Source organism: Ambystoma mexicanum, chromosome 12 (assembly GCF_040938575.1).
Source record: "Ambystoma mexicanum isolate Mex_15411 chromosome 12, UKY_AmexF1_1, whole genome shotgun sequence".
Taxonomy (NCBI): domain Eukaryota; kingdom Metazoa; phylum Chordata; class Amphibia; order Caudata; family Ambystomatidae; genus Ambystoma; species Ambystoma mexicanum.
The window spans coordinates 565,087,966-565,109,093 of record NC_090936.1 but is presented as its reverse complement, the minus strand read 5'-3'; positions in this window follow the sequence as shown (position 1 = coordinate 565,109,093).

Genomic DNA, 21,128 nt, shown 5'->3' with positions numbered 1-21,128 from the left:
TCTGACATTTAGTCAGGTTGCTTGAAGATGCTCCGATCAACAAGGAGTTGCAAAAGTCCAATCTGGACAAACCAGTTGCCCTGGCAACCGTTGCACAGTTTTTCTCTAAGATAAACAGGCGCAAAGTCCTAAGCAGGCGCAGATAGTAGTTACAGGTGCGGGTCAGCTGGCTAACGTGGGCATCAGCACTGAGAGTGGATGATGTTCAGACTAAATACTGCTTAATGGCCGGAGGAAGTGGGTAGGAGGTAGCAAGAAATGTTTTCATGAAATTGCATCATTTATTTGGTCAAATTAATTTGGTAAAGTTTTGTTGTGTTGTGCAATAAATTAAGTCCACTATTCTTGATAAATAATATTAGCACCTGTGCATAAGCAATGCATTTTATATTGAATTGTATTGACTTAGTTCTATTTATAGTATATATACATTTGTTAAAGAAGCGCTTTCATGGCGATGTAGTCGCACCTGTGTTTCATTAAATATTGCAATTGTAATTTTGTTTTGTATTTTGTTGTTTTTCTTTTGTTAATGGAGATATCTGATTCATTGAATAAACTTGAAGTTATAAATTGAAGCGGCTAGAAGTACCATTCAATAAATTAGTCAAGCAAGAAGGCACTATATTTCTAGGAGCATTGATTTATTGGGTATTTATTTCATTGCTTTTGCAATTATAACACTGTTAGATCAACATAAAAGCAAATAAATCCTTGAAAAGAAGAGTGGCCTTAAAAACAGATAAAACTGATAAAAAAAGCAAAATACATAAATAGTATATGAATGAGGAATATTATTTTGAAGCAGTAGGACAGTAGAGTATCAAGAGTGAATACATCTGTTATATTATATTTTTGAGGTCCTAGCTCACATCTGATTCTGAGGGGGAGAAATAACGGAATTAGTGTAATGTTACTAATACAATCTGCGGAGCACAGCACATAATTGTTGACATTCAAGTGAATTAATAAATCGTAGCGCCGTGAGGAAGTATCAGAGCCCAAGAGCGCTGAACTTGGTAGAAAATGCCAGGAACATAGAAGTTATAACACATTGGTGCAGTTTCACAAATCAGTGGATATCTTGTGTTCTTTGTTGGCTTTATATAGGGCATCCTCTGCCATATGCATGGTATCTTGGTGTACCCAGTCCTCCTTCCCCCAGCCTAAGTTGGACTGGGGCATAAAATTGTCTTGGGCACCAATTCAAAAGTGACCTAACGTTAAAAATGGCAATTCATTCCTTTTGTGACAGACTGTTTGAGTAGTACCCAGGGAGGGCGGGGGGGGGGGGCTGATAAAATGCGATGCAAATTCTACATTTTAAAGAACATATATTCAGAAACACTGATCAAATCTATTATCTGCATGCTGAAGTAACTTATCAAACTAACCACGCTTTCTACATATTTTTAGTGATGAGTGGTTGGCTTAATGGTGTGCAAGCACAGGTTCAGAAAGAGGTGCCCTCTGCACTTTATGTTCATTGTATGAATCACTGGCTTAATTTAGTCATTGTTGACATGGTTAAAAATGTACATGCAGCAACTGAGTTTTTTGTGAAATTGGAGAAGCTTCATGTGTTTTGCAGTACATCTGTCCTTCACGCTGTGTTTGTACGTGTTCAAACAGAAACATCAAAACAGGTCATACAGTTAAAACACTTAAGTGATACAAGGTGGACATGCCAATATTATGCCTGTAAAGCTGCCCCCCAAACCATTGAGCCTCTTCTGGAAACCCTCAATGTAGTGGCAGAAGCGAGACATACAGAGAGAGCACTAGAGGCAAATGGCATATGGCAGTTCATTGGCTTCACCTTCATTCTAGCACTTGTGCTTTTTTAAAACATATTAAAAAGGACTGAGACACTATCAAATATGTTACAGCAAGCAAATATTGACTTGGCCTTAGCTGTCGTCCTTGTACACACAGTGATAGAATAACTTGAGGAAGTGCACAATCAAGACATGGATGCAACTATACAAAATGTCTGGGACGAAGTAGTCCAGCTGGGTGTGCGAAGTGTGGTATAGCAGCACCTAGAAATGATGAGGCGGAACCGCCTAGCAAAAAGCACAATTGTCGACTGCCTTTCGACTTAACAGGTAGTGCCATAATGGAGACTGTGGTACAGTGACTAAGACTGCGCACAAAAGATGAGTTCACTAAACATTTTGTGTATGTAGTTCTTGACCGAATAATCTCAGAACTAAAATCACACTTTTCAAAGGATTCTTTTCTGATCATGGAAGGGATACAGGCACTGAATCCCTGATTCTGGAGTTCAAAAACATTTCTGTAGCCTTATTCTGTTCCATTTTTCAACTGTGTAAAATTGCTTGTGTTTTGTCGGTGAGTAGCGCTTCATGTGAAAGAAGCTTTTCGGCGCTAAAGTTAATAAAGTCATATCTGCGCACAATGACTGAGGAAAGGCTATCCGATCTTGCCACACTTGCAATTTAGTCCAGACCTGCTGCCCAAATAAGCATGGACATTGTAATTGACAGGTATGCATCGATCCACAGAAATTCACGTTTGAATCTTTATTAATGTAAACAGTTTTCTGTAATTTGAGACCACAAACACGCATGCTCAGTTTCAGTCCTACCTTTAAGATTTTTGGCTTATAAGTTAAGTTACATGTTGCAATTGAGGTAGGAAAAACAGTTGACAATAAATTGTTTTGTACAATCAAATCTAGTCTTGTAAATCAGGCCAGTTCTGCGTTTGTATGTCCTCAGGAGAAGTACTTTCTCCTAAAGCTTACACATTGGGTACTTAGCAGGTCTATGAAGGCACTATTGTAGGGCATTTCAGACTCTACGTTGGATATGATGTATCTTCTACAAGGCTACACCTTTTATATGGTGAATTACCAGATATGTTTTTATATTCTGGCACATCCAAACCCAATGATGTGGGCTGCATGTTCTCCTGGGCCAACATTAAAACTAGTGTCATTTCTACTGACCTATGACTCATGGCATTCTGCTAACAGTTGATGCCCTGGCATCAGAAGTATGACAATTCTGATATGCTTCCAACAAAATTGCCTGCTGTATGAATGCACAATTCTTACCTCTCCGGGCCACGTTGGACTACTTTGCCCACGTCAATTTGGGAAAAGCATACGCATTGCCCTTTTTTAGGCAGCCCCCCTAATTTTGTCTACGGCCACCTCTGTGCAACCCCTAAATTTGATTCAGGGAGACACCACTGTCCTTAAGTGCATGTGTACTACAAGACAATTTGTATACCCGTGTCCCTGGAGCTCTTCCTCTGCTCCAAGCTGTGCACTTTAGCTCTGCATGCCCCTTACAATGTGCTTTGGTAGCGTCTGCTCATCATGCGAGTGAAATAGAACTTACCCGATCACACGCAAGTGCTACTTTTCAATTGTTCCCTTTGTTAAAGACTTAATAAACAACTTCATGTCACTTCTACTCTTACGCAAGTGATTATTAAGCTGGATACTGTTGCTGGCGCAAGGAATCAGAACGCCACGTTTAACTCACTGGCTTCTGTATTCATTTCTCCATGTGTTGCACAACTTCTATGACTTCTGGTTTCACTTGGGACCCACACCTTTCCTTGCTGAAGGCGTCTCCAGTTTGGCTATTCAATAAAGGAGCCCCTTTCGCTCCTGAGACCCACTGATACACGACAGTTGCTTGCCTCGGTTTCCAACATGCTTCTTGCTGCGCAATCACTGCAGTTAGGCTCACATGGGGAAAGGCAGCCTTCCTGCACACCTTCCACTGCCTCTGCACACCAAAGTTTGGGAGATTAGGACTCTCACAGGAAATCTGCAGGCATCAGAATCCCAGCGTCCCTGTGGTTCTCCCACTTCTGTCTGTATTGCCAACACTGTCCCTTCTTCTTCCTGCTTCTGCTATTACTGCATACACTCCAGCCACAATTCCAGCTCCTTTCCACTGCTTGCACCTGAGGGATACTTTTAAACCTCTCAGCTTCCCTCAGGTGTGTGCTTTTAAGCTTAATTGCCTGACTACTACTACAGCATGATTCTTCAGCCCTCTTTCTCATCCCAGTACTCATGGGATTATGGGACTTGTAGTCCTCAACAACAAAGTTAGTTCTTTTCAGTAACTTCTGGGTTTTAAGGGTAGTTTTATTTCACTTAGAGATATTTAAGGATGAATCATTAGAAATCGTTGTTATAGAGGAAGACAGTTTATTTAAGGCAATATTTCTAAATTCCTTTCAATTATACCTTTGGGAGTAAGGAGGGTTTTTATTCTGAAGTAGCTTAAATGTTCTTTCTGTTATTAAGGTGTGTTCAGGTCTTATGGCATTTGTGCCCAAAGTCACAGATCTTATATGTGGTTCTGATACATTATAGTGACAATAAGCCATTAACTGTTGCAGCAATTTTAAAAGGTTTTCTCTTTTAAAGGACACATACTGCGTCTCATCCCACGGATCTCCTCACCCCCCTGGGTCTTGTCTTCTCCCAGGCGCCTAGAAACACTTGTGTAGAGGCGCGTTATAAAAACTAAATAATTTCATATATCATATCATATCCTCCTGCAGTACACCCCCCCACCCTCAAGGTCAGGATCATGCAGCGTCTGCCTTTCCCTGGCCACCTGAGAAGAGACCTTAGGCAGGGGTTTAGTGAGGGATCCATAGGATTCGTCACAGAACTCAGAGATTTTTTGTACTTTCATAATGGGAAAGTATTAGTTTTATCCAAAGAGCACATGGCTTGGTAGAACTGTACGCAGCATTCGACCAAGGCAGGATTTTAATTGATGCCCTAAACTTTACCCCTGATTCCAAGCAGATATGTATAAACATATAGCTCTACGTCAAAGGCTCAGTAGACTCACATCACATTTCCCATTGCCATGTGTGTGAAGGCCGCCATGACCTACTATTTCCTTTCAATTCTGGGATTTGAAGTTTTTTCATTCCCATTTTTAATATACCAAAACTACAAGTCGCACAATTGTACGAAAAAAAATGACCAGATAGCCTTCTCACACATGGCAGGAGAAACCTGAGAGTTCATCAAATATAACAAAGCATTAACATGTAAATGTTACATGCATAACTAATCACGACTTTGCAAACAGGATCCACCCTTTATACACTTCCACTGCTTTTCAACTGCAAATATATAATGGCATTTATCCAGACCGCTCAGGTTATTCCAGGGCTTTCTTTACTAACTGGGGTCCGTTTTTGGTTTTGGCACATTTGGTGGTGCTAGCGCCATCTAATGGCCAAAACATTGGTAGTGTAAATTGTAAAAGAGAAAAGAGAAAGGGGAGTTCGGAAACAGTCTATGGCATTGGCATGGCATCTTGCTGATGCTTGGTGATGAAAAGGCCCAAGTACCAGCTGGGCCTTGTTTTTCAAGGAGGGTTGTGCTTTTGCCATTTTCGACCATGCTTTAATGAGTTCCTGAAGATGGCTCCTTTTGAAATTGTTTGTGATGTTTGGGGCCTTGGATTCTGCACTGCATCATTGTTCAGGTGCGTGTTTATTATGGCTGCACACAGGCATGGCATGGGGGCTCGGCTTGAAAGTGAGCTTCACTGTGTTCTGCCACTGGAGCATTTCGCATGGCGAGGTGGTTCCCCGCTAGCCAGCACCTTCATATGCTTTGTCCTTCTTTCCCACCTGGCTGAGACCGGTGCCAATATTAACGCACCGGGTTTTCACCGGCCATTTGTTGCCTGTGCGGCTGATGTGCTATATGTTAATGTTATTTTTGTGATGGCTACTTTTGTGCAATGGCCGGTTTCCGCGCGGATGGAGCTCAGAGCACATCAAAGATTACACAGCCATTCGAACCAATAACATTTGTATCCATGTTGTGTATAGTATGCCTCCACCAAGAGACAACTCCAATAGTGTTCCCATGAGGGCCAGCGTGGTTAGTTAGTTGTCTCCAGTCAGTAGTCATCATTCCCTCTAAGCCCAAAAATCAGCAGTGCTGGATCCTCAAGCATAGGAAAACCCATGATCTCCCACATGCAGGACAGGATCTCCTGCAAGAAGCTCCTCAGCTCCTATGTAGCCCTAGTTCTTACATCTCAGCCAATTGCAGCATTTCTGTAGCACTGAGAGGAGGGGTTTGATACATGTGGTTATGTGTAACTTTTTTCAAAACACTGAGGCCTCTACTAGCCGCTGGCCTAATATGGGGTTGCATGATCCAGTGTCACAGCTGACAATACGTTAGCCTCACCTGTTCTCCCAGTTGAAAATCTAAATCACAACTCTGAAAGGAGTAGGGCTCTCCTCCCATAAACAAATCATCGATAAGCTGATATATGTCTCATGTTCTCAGCACCCCTTCCTGTGTATATGCATTGCAATAACGGATTACCAAGCAAGAACATACGTGTATGTAAATGCGCACCTGTGTTTTTTTATCTATGTGATGTACACAACAATATTATAAACAAAAATGCATATTAAAATCATCCAATGTTTATGTTCAGTGTCAAAATGAGGGGCACTCTTCTAGATGTTGCTGCCCCAAAGGGCGTCTATTGCTGCTACATCATCTAATTTTCCAACAATGGTGCTGTCTCTGCACATTGCCACGCTATCTCTACATGTTGTTTCTCTCTCTCTCTACGCACACTGTCGCTGTCTCTCTCTGCACGCTGTTGCTCTCTCTCTCCGTACACTAATGCTCTCTCTCTCTCCACACGCTGTCACTCTCTCTCTGCATGCTGTTGCTCTCTCTGCATGTTGTGGCCCTCATCATGCGCTGTCTCTCTCTCTCTCCCCACATGCGCTTTCATTCTCTCTGTGAGTGCTGTTGCTTTCTTTATGTGTATGCTGTAACTCTCTCTCCCTGTGCATACTTTTGCCCTCTCTCTCTCTTTCTCTCTCTCTCTCTCTCTGTCCCTGCATGCTCTGTCACTCTCGCTCTTTTGCCGCACATGCATTCACTCTCTCTTTGGCACTCTTGGACATGTTCCCTTATTCCATCTTCTCCAAGTCTCACCTTTGCTCTCAGCCCTTACTTTTTCTCTCATCCTTCCTCTGACACTAACTTTTTCTCTTACTCCCCTCGCACCCTTTCTCGCTCATATTTCCTCTTGCTCATCATTGATACCCTCTAGCAATGGCTTCTTCCGTTGCTCTATTCCCCTTATCATTCCATTGCACCCCTGCACCTCTTATCACATCCTCCTTGAAAACTTTGCGCTCTCCTCCTTGCATCCTAGTGCCTATAAATGCAAAATGCAAAGAACAGTAAACGCCGAAACTATTGGCATTGCCAGTGCATGTTATTTTGAAAATGGTTATCACAATATTCTTCCACTCGGTCCCTCTTAAACAGAGCGGCATTCAAACTGCTTTAATTCAACAGTTCGGTATTCACCAGCTTTACTTTGATTTAGCAGTCTATTTTGCATTGCACCATGGTTACCTTTCGAAGACCTAACCACTGGTCTTTCTTTGCGTCTTTGTTGAACCTGCTGCTTCGGTTTCTTCGTTAGTCGGTATGGTCTGGGTGCTTGACAGCTCCAGGAACCACCCCGCTGCTCACGCCTCCTGAACAGAGCTTTTTCTGCTCCGCTTGTACTTCAGTCAACACCAATCACCTGAGTAGGATGCAGGAACAGGAACGCTTTTCTCTCTCATGGGACAGTTATTCTTAAAGGCCACTTCCCGCTGTGTGTCCTCTGCATTCAGGATTCCTGACTTCTGCCACTCTCACAATGTGGTGTCTCGCTTGCAACACAGTGGCGGCTTCGGCAGCACCCTCTCCTTCCTGCTTCTGCTGCTTCCACTGCTTCTCTTCAATGGCCCAAACCTGAAGGGCCTTTACATGTTTAAAGGTCCCACTCAGGTGTGGGTCATTAAAACTACTAGACTGCAGACTACAGTTCTGCAACTCTGAGCCCCTCTTCCTCGTCTCTGTACTAAGAGCAGTATGGGAATTGAAGTCCCTAATGTTCTTATTCATTTTAACATCAGTTAGTTCACTCTGGTTTACTGATTCCTAGAATGTTTATTTGGGGGAGTCTTTCAAATGAATTAATGGTTGATTTTTGGTTTGATAATTACAAAAAAATGTAGAATTATAACTATCAGAAATAGCTGAATTAACTCCCAGACCCCTACATATATAATTCCCTTGTTTTTCATAAGGGTTTTCAAAACTGATATTTTGGGTAGTTTTGGGATGACAACACACCATTAGGTATTCAGGCATTTGAGAAATGTCATCCTCAGAAGAGTATGAAAACTGCATCTCTCCTAACAGAGTCATTATATTCCTTTGTTGGCCTTCTCCTCTCAGGTGATCCACCTGGCTAATACCACCCCTGGGGGTAGGATCAGGTAGCGGCTGCCTTCCCATGGCCACCTGGGATGGAACTTTAGGCTGGGATTCTGTGAGGACACAGACCCCTCTTCTTTGCGTGCATGTACTTGGGGCCCTTTCCTCCAAAGTACTGCCACGGGGTAGATGACTCATGTTACTCTCACATAGTGGTGGGTCCCAGACCCCTCTTTTTTGCGTTTGGGTGCTTGGGGCTCTTTCCTCCCAGGTATCGTCACAAGGAAGATGATTTGTGCTACTCTCGTGCGATGGGTCCCAGACCCTTCTTCCTTGCGTTCAGGTACTTGGGTCCCTTTCCCGCTGAGAACTGCCACGAGGAAGATGGCCTGTGTTGCTTTTATTTGGTGGGTCCCAGACCCCTGAGCTTCTCTTGTTGCAAGACAGACCTGGTTCACTATCCTGCCAGGTACTGTGACTATGAAGATGCTGACTGCACCTTCTTAGTTTCCCACCAGCCAGTCCGAGTGCTCCCCCTACCTCTAGCGAGCCTTGCTGTGGGCCTTAGGCCACCCGGGAACATCGCAGTTTCAATCTTCCTCCAGGCAGTGTGGCTTTTCCTTCACACGCTTCCTCAGGCTTCAGGAAAGCTGGTAGCTTCTCTCCACCAGCTCACCTTTTGGTCCTTCCACTCTGGACTTGCGCTTGCCGTGAAAAACAAAAGAGGTGATGGCTGAAAGTATAGAATTAATCTTAACCTCTGGCAATGCTTTGGGCAACCCTCCAGACCATTGTTCTTTGCCTACCAAGCCATTACAAAATGGGAAAGACCATATGCAAATCAGGCTTGGTCCCACCCCTTAAGGGGCAGTCACGTCCGAACTGATAGGTCACATCCCTTCTGCACGAGACCACAAGCATCCCCAAACATGTTTTGTCCTTGTTGGGCCTCATCAGTGAGGAGTAGCTTTGGTCTCTAGTCCCAGAAAGTATGAGACCCACATCTGGTATACCCATCCCACTCGGGGTGACTACAGTAAAACAAAAGAGTTGATGGCTGGAAGGTTTAGAATTAATCTTAACCTGCTGGCATTTCTCTGGTCATTTAATCTCCACTCTTGGCATCCTGGTCTGCTTCCTTCCACCTTCCTGCACCGTGCTGGCTCCTCCAGCTCCTTCAGGGAGGACTAGACAGCTGCTTCCCGAGTGTCTCTTCCTTTTCTACTCTACATTGACCAATGAGCAGCCGGCAAGAACTAGACTGCTCATTATGGTACTTCTGAGTACTCTTAATGGTTCTGCAACTCCACCTCATCCCAGTATTTATATCTGGATGTTCTCCTGAGAATCAATGGAGTTCTTCTTCATCTCAGTATTGGGTAATGAGGCTATATCTAGGTGGTTCTTATTCTTCCTCGTCCCAGGCGACTAAGTTCTAAATCCTACAAACGTACATAGAAGAGTCTGGTATGAGGAGAAGTGGATAGAGTAGGAGTGTGTGCGGGATAGTGGGGTATAACTCTGCGTTCTCCTGGGATTGTTGTCGATGGTCCCATGAGAAGGGGCTCCCCCTACAGAAAAAGGGACGACATCCCAGGATTCATCACATACCTCATCAATACATTTCAGGGAAACATATTTAACAGTGTCACCAAAAATATCTACAGTGCTAAAGGAGAAATTACCTTACCGTAATGTTCTTTCTATGGATTCTTCTCCCGCAGATTCCTCATCTGATAGATATTCCCTCCAGCTTCGTTGCTTCGGACAGTTTTTCGATAGGGGACATAGACCGAAGGAGTATTTGGCAAAACATATTGCCACATTGGTAGCTTTGAGGTCCATGCTAGCTGAAGCGAATGCCTTTTTTGGCATTGCATGTATTTTGTTTGCCTCTCTGTCTGGGGGCAGAGTGGATGTAGATGATGCATGTCTAGAAGAGACTGTAGCCGCTTGCATAACCAGACCCTCTGGGGAAGGGTGGGAGGAGAGGTATGAGGGGTCTTTTCTAGCCGGCCTGTACTTCCCTGAAATGGTGGAGCTGACGGGAGGAATGGAACATGGGGTTTTCCATAAAGTTGAAAAAGGATTGGCAATGGCTGGGTTCAAAGGCATGTGACATTCAGTAGAGGGAACTTTCTCTAGGATGTCGGTAAGGTCATAACCTTGTGGGGGTGCTACTGTTGAGTGTAATTCCAGGGTGTCAATAACCTTCTCTACCAGAGCCCTGTATTTGGATTTATTATTATGGAATGTAAAAAAAACATTGTTATACAGAAAGTGTGTTTTAGCTGAAAAAAATTCATTGTATAAATTATTGAATGATGATGTTGCAGGGGAATATATGATTAACTTGAAAATTGAGGTCGAAAAAATTCTGTTAAATATTGGAGTTACAATCAAATGTCTCATAGATAGACCAGCGAAGGTTAAACTGTTGATTTAAGCGTTCGACTGGGTAGCTAACAATGCCATTATTATAAATTCTAAGCTTTACTCTCAAGTTGTATCTGTTTGGAAATGGCTTCCTGAGTCAGAAATATATCTTGTAAAGTACCCCTCACGTCAATTTTGCAATAATGTAATGCGGTTCAGGTTTAATGTAATGAATACTACTGAGATTCGCTTTATTCGGAAATTAATCCTTGCAAACCAGAATATATGTAGATTCTGTGCTACTGTGGGGTCTACCGAAACGCTTCTACACCTGCTGCTAGTGTGCCCAATATTGATTAATAAGAAGGTTGCATATTTTTCTGAATTTGTTTATGACACATCGTATGTGATAAGAGAACAGATATGGTATGAAATACTTCATGGTTCTGACATTTCCTTAAAGATCAGAGTTATAGATTTCCTGACGATTATATGTAACGTGACTTAATTGTTGATGGGAAGGTATACTGACATAAGTATAAGTATAGATCCGTAAAAGTCAGGGCTTCTGGCTTCATTGTATGGTTTGTCAAAGACTTTTATATTGTGTCTATAAGAACAAAGGGGGGTGGGAGCCATGTCTGCTGCAGCATGCTGCTTGAACATTTCAAGCATTGAGGATTTCAAATCCTCCCATTCGTGGCGGGTGATAGGTCCAGCCGATGGTTTACCTTCTTCTGTCGATGACTGAGAGTCCTGATGATGGCATTGGCACCTTTTCTTTTTTTGGGACGAAGACGAGAAAGAGTGAATCCTCGAGTGAGACCTTTTCTTCTTCTGCTGGTGTTTTCCGGGGGTATGCCCCTCGGTTTTGGCTTCTGAAGACCGAGCCATCGACCTCGCCAGAGATTTTGAGGGTGATCGACCCAGAGCGAGTTTCGCAGCTCGGTCGTGAAGTGATTTCGGCTGCATCTTGGTGCACGACAGACAACAGTCAGTCCCATGACCTGTGCTGAGGCACCAGAGACACAACTCGTGTGGGTCAGTAAGGAATATATTGGTGCTACAATCGTGCAACCGTCATCTTGCGTTGAGGATTTTAGAAAAAAAATAAGTTTTCTGACAAAAACATTGAAGAGTCGAATGCTCTGTGTTCCTAAAGCAGCGTGTTAGCGCACAGAAAAAAGGAACTGAGGTTGGGCGTAGTGACACAGTTCACCCTCCACCTGTTAAGTTATGTAGACCTGCTGGCCTTGCCCTAAGTCGAACCAGTTGTCTGCCTTTTTCATTATTTTTCTATACCATGTGTTGATTTAAACTGACCAAACTCGGAACCCCTTCGATTTCATTTCAAAACATTTTTAACAAAACAATGTATTTTGTTTGATTTATATACTTGTATGTTTGTATGCTCAATACTGTATATAACCACTGATTCCTTTAACTGTTCCACTGCCTTGAAATAGCCCAATGGGCGACAACTTTTGGCCATAAGAATTGGTGGCACATTAGACTAATATGTCAGTATGATAAGTCACCAATCTATTAACTCACTGAAATTTGTGATTTAACAAAGCAGAATATTCATAAATACTTGAACAGTCTAAAAAACGCATTATGTGGCTCATTTGTGGGAGTTGCGCTTCTAAAAAACCTATCCTTGGTACAGTTTGAGAAATCAAGAACAGATATTCTAAGACCAAAAGATGCAAATATGACAACCAAACCACCAAGAAAGTGTGTATATATCATCACCCAATACTCCAGTGATATAAATAAACTTTGTCCCTCATTTCTAACAGATTCTAATCCGAAAGGTACAGATTGATTTCAACCACTAAAGGGTTCTTTAAGTGCGGAACCTGCACTATGTGCAGGTTTGCACATCCGGATTGTCGAGAGTTCACCAACAAACAGGACATAAGAATTAAGATCAACGATTTTATTAACTGCCGCACCAAATTTGTTGTCTATCCAATTCTGTGCGTCTGCCTAAAGGTGTATGTAGGAAGCACCATTAGGCAGCTATGCAACCGGATTAGAGAACACATTTCAAGTCATCAAAAACAGGACTACAGGTTGCCGTTAGCCCTCCATTGGCAAGAATTTCATGAAATGGATGATGTGAATTATTTTAAATGTATTGGTCTAAGAAAGGCGCATTTAGGCAAGATGGGAGGCGACCTACAGCTTAAGCTCAGACGAATTGAGGCCAAGTTCATCTGCAATTTACGGTGAATTCAACAAGGTCTGAATTCCGAGCACGAGATGAACGTCTTTTTGTAAAGTGTCTCATTACAATCTTTGTAAGTGTCATTTCTAGTGATCTCACTGTCATACGCTACATATGAATAGAATGCCATTTTCAGTTACTGCTCCCTAGTGGGCCTAATTATTTACCATTTATTGAGTCGTCACTACTTAATTCCATCAATCAGGTCTGCTTATTCTAGACTACACTGATCTGACCTAAAATGCTATATGGCTGCATTTAGTACCCACATTAGGCTTACACATACGGGGTAATTAGCAATTTAGATTTGCTTTTTTGGTTTCCAGATACAGTAGGATGCTAACATGCTTAATTGCACAAAACCAAAAAGGTTTTTTTGTTTTTGTTTGGACAATAGTGGGTATAAAATACCTGGCTTCCAGAGGACAGGCATTCTCCAGTGATGATGAAAATTATTATGTAGCGCAAATGCGCGTGACGTCACACGCTCTCTGTTTACAATTCAAATAGAGCTCCAAAATGGTGCTGAGTGCGCGCCATTGTAATGCAACGCGGGATCTAGCCCCTCAGTATTACACCTTCTGGTACGTGGCAAACCTAATTTTCCTTTTATCCTTTTGAGCCAGATGAAGATTCATGTTGGTTACCTATTCCTTTGCATGCATTTCAGGTATTGATACCATTGATTTTGGACATTTTGAGCAGAACTTTGCTATTGGACATTTTGAGCAGAACTTTCAACTAGTGCCATCACACAAGATTTAGCTAGAAATTTTGAAAAATGGTTATTACTTCAAGGTAAGATGGGGACTTCTGTTTGCAATGCAGTTCAGAACACATATTCAGTACTTCCCAGTACTACATGTAATAGATGTCACTCATATGGCTTTTTGGCTTTGACTATCTAGGGATTAGTTGATGGATCCTTGTCACCTGACAAATTATAGAGGATGGGACTGCACCATGTCAGATCACCTCTTAGCGCATTAAGAAAATGTGATGCACACAAGCAACATTAGGATAAGAGGGTGTCTTACACCAATCCACTCCTATGTTGTATTTTGTAACTAGTCTAATTTTCAGGCACAATTCTAAGATGTTAATGGGTTCATTCCCCATTTCTGTTTCCTCTTACTAGAAATATACTCATGGTCAATTTGGTGAGTCAAATCTCTATATATATTTCATGATCTCTGCTTCCAAAAGGTCAGGGTTTTCCCAACTCCCTTGGAAGCAGATCCATAACCCAGGTTCCGAGTGCCAACCAGTCCCAATTGGGACCTTTTGGACCCAGTCCTGGCGCCAGTGGCACCAGGCTCATAAATATGCCCAGTCCCAGCGCTGGAAGCGCCGGGCTCATAATGCTTGGGTGGACTTACCTGCAGCAGACCATGCTGCTTACTTGCCTGCCAGTTGAGCCTCTGATCCTCTTCTGTTTGGAACTACTTTTCCTGTTGGGTGGGGCTGGAGCCACTCCCTAGATTCAGAACACTGGAACTCTTCTGGAAGGCAGGAACTCTTTTCTTACCAGGAACTCTTTTCTTACTTAGGCGTGGCTGTGGAAGGAGACACCTAAGCACTACAGGAGGCTATTTAAACCACACCCGGTGGATGAATCTTGCTTTGCGTTATTCTGCACCCTCTGCAGCAGAACGCTCATCGTGTCTTCTGCATCCGGTCCTGGGCCTAAGGAAAAAGGCTTACCATCCTGAATCCAGTCTTCAGCAACACCTATAAAGACAAGAAAGAACAGGTTAGCATTCCGGCATCTGAAAGGCAAAGGCTTACCTACTCTTCGTGCGCTCCGGAGGTCTTCACACTGCATTCCGGCATCTGAAAGACAAAAGCTTACCAACTCTTCGCACGCTCCGGAGGCCGTCTGCGCTGCATCCCGCATCTGAAAGACAAAACAAGGTGCGTTTAAAGGCATTGGGGAACTTTAATACTCACGTGCCATTACTCCTTTCCACATCTAACCCAGTGGGTATCCCGGCACCCTGCAGCCGCTCCGAACTTGTACCTGCAAAATAAAAAGACAGTTAGAGCGCATCGTGAAGCTGGCAACAAGCGCTTACTTACGTGCTTCCAGGCGCTTCTATTCGTCACACGGGCTCCATCTTCAACTCACTTCAGCCCGTCATCCGCCATCGCCGGAACCCTGCAAAACAAGAGACATCATTATTAAAGACTTTAAAGACATTTGAGTTACTCGAAACTTACAGTTCGTGCAGTAAACGACGGACAGCAGTCATCTGAAGTCAAGAGGCCTGCGCTACCTATCCAGTGAAGAAACTGGTTACAGCACCCTGCCCCGAGGCAGATGGAGAGCTCGGCATTCACTTACCTAAGGTGAGAGCGTTAACCTGTGGGGGTCTACAGGAGAGGAGAAGAGGAAAGAGATAGGGACACCCCAATAACCCCAGTTCATTAACCCCGTATTTTCTATCTGCAGACATCTTACTCTGCACGTCAGGCATACAGGGCACAGAGGTCCAGCCCAAAGAGCCAACCGGGTGCTGCACATCACCTTTGAAGATACGGTAGTTGCCCAGTCAAGACCGGCGCCTCTGCGAGAATCAGGTGAGCGTTACAGAACGCAAAGCCTACCGCAAAACTCTCGCCCAGGCGCTATGGAAACCTCGGATACTGACCACCTAGCCCGGTTACTTGGGGAACTAAGGGCAGAAGTGCATGCAGCTCGTCAGGAAACGAACGCTCTAAGAAGGGAACTAATTATTTCCAAGGAGAGAACAGATGATCTTGCTAGACAATTGCTACAGTCACAAGCCGGACAGACCCCGCTACCCGCATCAGGGGCAAATCTTCCTTCAACATCCTCTATGAATCCAGTGCAGATCAACCTACCTGGGAATGTACCTCTGGCTCCGCCCGAACGATTTTCTGGTGACCCAAAGAGGTTTGCAGTATTTATCAATCAGTGCCGGTTGCACTTCTTATGCCGGCCAGCAGCCTTTTCAACTGATCAAGCTAAAGTAGCTTTTGTACTTTCGTACCTTAGTGGCAATGGGGCAGACTGGTCGATCCCTCTAGTTAATCAAGATGATCCGGTTCTCCATGATTTTCAAGCTTTTCAGCTTAGTATGGAAAAACTGTTCGCAAGACATGCACAGGGGCAGGCCTTGGACAATGAGCTTCTTTCGTTGCGACAGGGTAATCAAGACCTTTTGGCTTATATTGCATCTTTCAATAGACTAATAGTGGAAACTCAATGGCCTGAGGACAAAAGGATTACGCTGTTTTATAGAGGTCTACGTGGAGAGCTCAAAGACGTTTTAGCCCAAGTAGTGAATCCCCCACAAGACTGTTCGGATTATATAGACTTGGTCGTTCAAATAGATCACAGACTGCAGAACAGGAAGGCCGATCGTTCCAAGTTTGATGCTCGAGTATTTTCCAAACCGCCAACTCCTTCCAAAGGAGTAGACTCCGGGGAACCCATGCAAATAGGGGGTCTGAAAGGTCCTCTAACACAAAGGGAGCGGGAAAGGAGAAAACAGTTGCAATTATGCCTATATTGCGGAAACTCAGGGCACTTTCTTCGAGACTGTCCGGTGAAACCTGCCAAGAAGGCAGTAGGAGCTGCAGTTACCACAGTTACAAACTCTGAGCAGGGAAACGACCTCGCCCGACAAGAATAGAGGTCCTCTTGCCGAGCGTGAAAACCAGTTCCGTGACCTCGCATTTCGTGATACCTATGGTCCTCATTAGCCATGATAATCCGGATCGATTACATGCAATTGAAGCTTACGTCGACAGCGGTGCCATCGGCAATTATGTGGATCATGAAATGGTTTTGAGGATGAATCTAACTCTTTGTCCCAAGGCTGTAAAGGACGTCATTACTACGGTGGATGGTACGGAGATAGCCTCCGGGCCAGTAACGCATACCACTCAAGAGGTGACGCTAGTAAGTCAAGATGGACACCATGAGAAGATCGTGTTCGATGTGATCAAGGCCCCTCAGTTCCAGATTATTCTAGGAATACCTTGGTTAGAGAAACACAATCCTCTGATCGATTGGCGAGCAAGAACGGTCCAGTTTCCAGAATGTGTCTCTACTTGTCACCCTCCACCTGGTGTTGCACTGGCAGCAATTTCTTCAGAGACTCCCCAGTTACCTCCCGAATACCTAGAATACCAAGATGTTTTCCGGAAGGAGCAGGCTAACTCTCTACCTCCTCATAGGTCTTATGACTGCCAGATAGACCTGATACCTGGATCTACTCCTCCATGTAGTAGAATTTATGCCCTCACCGAACCTGAGAACCTTCACCTTCGACAATACCTGGATCAATACCTGGCAAATGGGTTTATTCGTCCTTCCAAGTCCCCTGCCTCTTCAGCTTTGTTCTTCGTTCCAAAAAAGGAAGGAGACCTTAGAACTTGTATCGATTATCGCTCCCTGAACCAGATCACCGTTAAGAATAGATATCCGTTACCTTTGATCCCTGAACTCCTGGACCAAGTCAGAAAAGCATGCATATATACAAAGCTGGATCTTAGAGGAGCTTACCACTTGGTACGAGTAAAAGAGGGCGATGAATGGAAGACGGCCTTCCGCACCAAGTATGGGCTATTTGAATATCAGGTCATGCCCTTCGGACTTTGCAATGCCCCGGCCGCCTTTCAATATTTTATGAACGATGTCCTCAGAGAGCTCATAGATGTGTGTGTTGTTGTTTACATCGACGACATTCTCGTTTATTCTTCATCGGAATCTGAACATCGGAAACACGTGAAAATGGTCCTCGAAAGATTGCGTCAACACAAACTTTTCGCTAAGTTGGAAAAATGTGTTTTCAACGTGACTGAAGTTGAATTCTTGGGATTCATATTATCACCTGGCGGAGTGCGTATGGATTCAAAGAAGGTCGATGCAGTTCTCAAATGGCCATCACCATCCTCCGTAAAAGGTGTGCAAAGCATGTTAGGCTTCGCTAACTTTTACCGCAGGTTTATCCCCGAGTTCTCTCGAATAGTCCAGCCCATCACTGCCTTGTTAAAGAAAAACAAACGTTTTGAATGGTCTACCGAGGCGGAACAAGCTTTCCAGGATTTGAAGACTAAATTTATCTCTGGACCAATCTTAAAACACCCTCGCCCCGAACTCCCCTACATCGTGGAAACTGATGCTTCAAGCCTTGCCATGGGGGCAGTTCTATCACAAAAGGACCCGGTAACCAATCAGTTGCATCCCGTGGCATTTTGGTCCCGCAAATTCTCGCCTCCTGAAGTCAATTACACGATGACTGACAAGGAACTTCTGGCTATCAAGTCTGCCTTTAAGGCTTGGCGGCATTATCTGCTGGGGGCCCGACACACCGTTACTGTGATTACGGATCACCGAAACCTGCAATATTTGAAAACCGCAAAAGCCCAATCCTCTAGACAACTCCGTTGGGCATTATTCTTTGCCGAGTTTGACTTCATAATTACCTATCGACCTGGTACAAAGAACGGTAAAGCCGATGCCCTTTCTCGGATGGGAGTGGAAGAACACTTGATCAACCCTAAACCTGTACCAATCATTCCCGAACAAAGAATTCTGGGTGTAATCTCCACAGAATCCATAGAGGAAGTTAAGGATAAAGCCAGGCAACTTGTAACTCCAGCAGACATACAGAATTGGCATCAACAGGGAAAGGACTTTGCAGTAAAGGACAACTTATTGTATTTCCAAGAACGATTATACCTACCCAGCACAGATTTACAGAAAAAAGTAATCTCTTGTTATCACGACTCTTTAATGGAAGGTCATCCCGGTATAGCCAAGACCTCAGAAAAGATCAAGCGCTACTTCTGGTGGCCGTCTTGGAAAAAAGATATCAGAGACTTTATAATGTCCTGTGGAGTATGCGCCCAAAACAAGAGTCAAAAGGAAAGACCAGCAGGCCTCTTACGCTCTATTGACATCCCACCTCGCCCTTGGCATACGCTTTCTATGGACTTCATCACCGATCTACCTCCATGCTCCGGATACAATACGATTCTAGTAATCGTGGACTTATTCTCCAAGATGGCGCATTTCATTCCGCTCAAAGGCTTGCCAACAGCAGCAACTCTGGCCCGAGAATTTCTCGAAAACATCGTCCGACTGCACGGTTTTCCTTCGGTTCTAATTTCGGATCGAGGTAGTCAATTTATTTCTCATTTTTGGCGAAGTTGCTGTCGGTCGGCTCAAATTGATGTGAGACTATCGACCAGTCACCACCCTCAGACCGACGGACAAACCGAGAGGACCAATCAAACTCTGGAACAGTATTTACGCTGCATGCTGCAACAAACTGAAAAAACTTGGAAAGATATCCTTTGGATAGCCGAGTATGCCTACAATAACTCTGTCCATTCGGGAACTGGGAAAACCCCGTTTTTTCTTTTGTACGACAGTCACCCTCGAACCTCGGAGTTGGATCCCCTCCAAGATCTTGAAACACCAGCAGTAGACTACCTGCATTCTACAATCACCCAAGCCTTTAAGAAAGCTGTTTCTCACCTTCAAAGGGCTAAAGAACAATACAAGAAAGGAGCAGATCAACATCGGAAGGAAGCCCCTCACTATCAAGTAGGGGATCAAGTCTGGTTATCCACCAAATATCTATCTCTAAAAGGGCCACGCACATTCAACCCAAGATACCTTGGTCCCTATTCCATCACTACCATAGTAAACCCAGTAGCGGTCAAGTTGGACTTGCCCCCGCACATGAAGATACATCCGGTCTTCCACGTCTCTCTATTAAAACCCGTGCAACCTGCAGCAGACCATGCTGCTTACTTGCCTGCCAGTTGAGCCTCTGATCCTCTTCTGTTTGGAACTACTTTTCCTGTTGGGTGGGGCTGGAGCCACTCCCTAGATTCAGAACACTGGAACTCTTCTGGAAGGCAGGAACTCTTTTCTTAACAGGAACTCTTTTCTTACTTAGGCGTGGCTGTGGAAGGAGACACCTAAGCACTACAGGAGGCTATTTAAACCACACCCGGTGGATGAATCTTTCTTTGCGTTATTCTGCACCCTCTGCAGCAGAACGCTCATCGTGTCTTCTGCATCCGGTCCTGGGCCTAAGGAAAAAGGCTTACCATCCTGAATCCAGTCTTCAGCAACACCTATAAAGACAAGAAAGAACAGGTTAGCATTCCGGCATCTGAAAGGCAAAGGCTTACCTACTCTTCGTGCGCTCCGGAGGTCTTCACACTGCATTCCGGCATCTGAAAGACAAAAGCTTACCAACTCTTCGCACGCTCCGGAGGCCGTCGGCGCTGCATCCCGCATCTGAAAGACAAAACAAGGTGCGTTTAAAGACATTGGGGAACTTTAATACTCACGTGCCATTACTCCTTTCCACATCTAACCCAGTGGGTATCCCGGCACCCTGCAGCCGCTCCGAACTTGTACCTGCAAAATAAAAAGACAGTTAGAGCGCATCGTGAAGCTGGCAACAAGCGCTTACTTACGTGCTTCCAGGCGCTTCTATTCATCACACGGGCTCCATCTTCAACTCACTTCAGCCCGTCATCCGCCATCGCCGGAACCCTGCAAAACAAGAGACATCATTATTAAAGACTTTAAAGACATTTGAGTTACTCGAAACTTACCGTTCGTGCAGTAAACGACGGACAGCAGTCCTCTGAAGTCAAGAGGCCTGCGCTACCTATCCAGTGAAGAAACTGGTTACAGCACCCTGCCCCGAGGCAGATGGAGAGCTCGGCATTCACTTACCTAAGGTGAGAGCGTTAACCTGTGGGGGTCTACAGGAGAGGAGAAGAGGAAAGAGATAGGGACACCCCAATAACCCCAGTTCATTAACCCCGTATTTTCTATCTGCAGACATCTTACTCTGCACGTCAGGCATACAGGGCACAGAGGTCCAGCCCAAAGAGCCAACCGGGTGCTGCACATCACCTTTGAAGATACGGTAGTCGGCCAGTCAAGACCGGCGCCTCTGCGAGAATTAGGTGAGCGTTACAATATATTCTTCTGTCAAACACTGCCATCAGGGCATTTGCATGACGACCTTCATCACGATATCCCAACCTATGCTCATTTAAAGCTCTCACATGCTAATAACCTTCACCAATTTGAGGTGATCCATTAATGACTATTACTAAGTGCTGTAAGGTTGTACTATTAACAAGGGTTTATGAAACCGCTTGGGGCTGAAACTGGCACTTCATACATGACGTGTATAAATTGGGCAGCAATCATGCATGCTAATTATTGTTGAC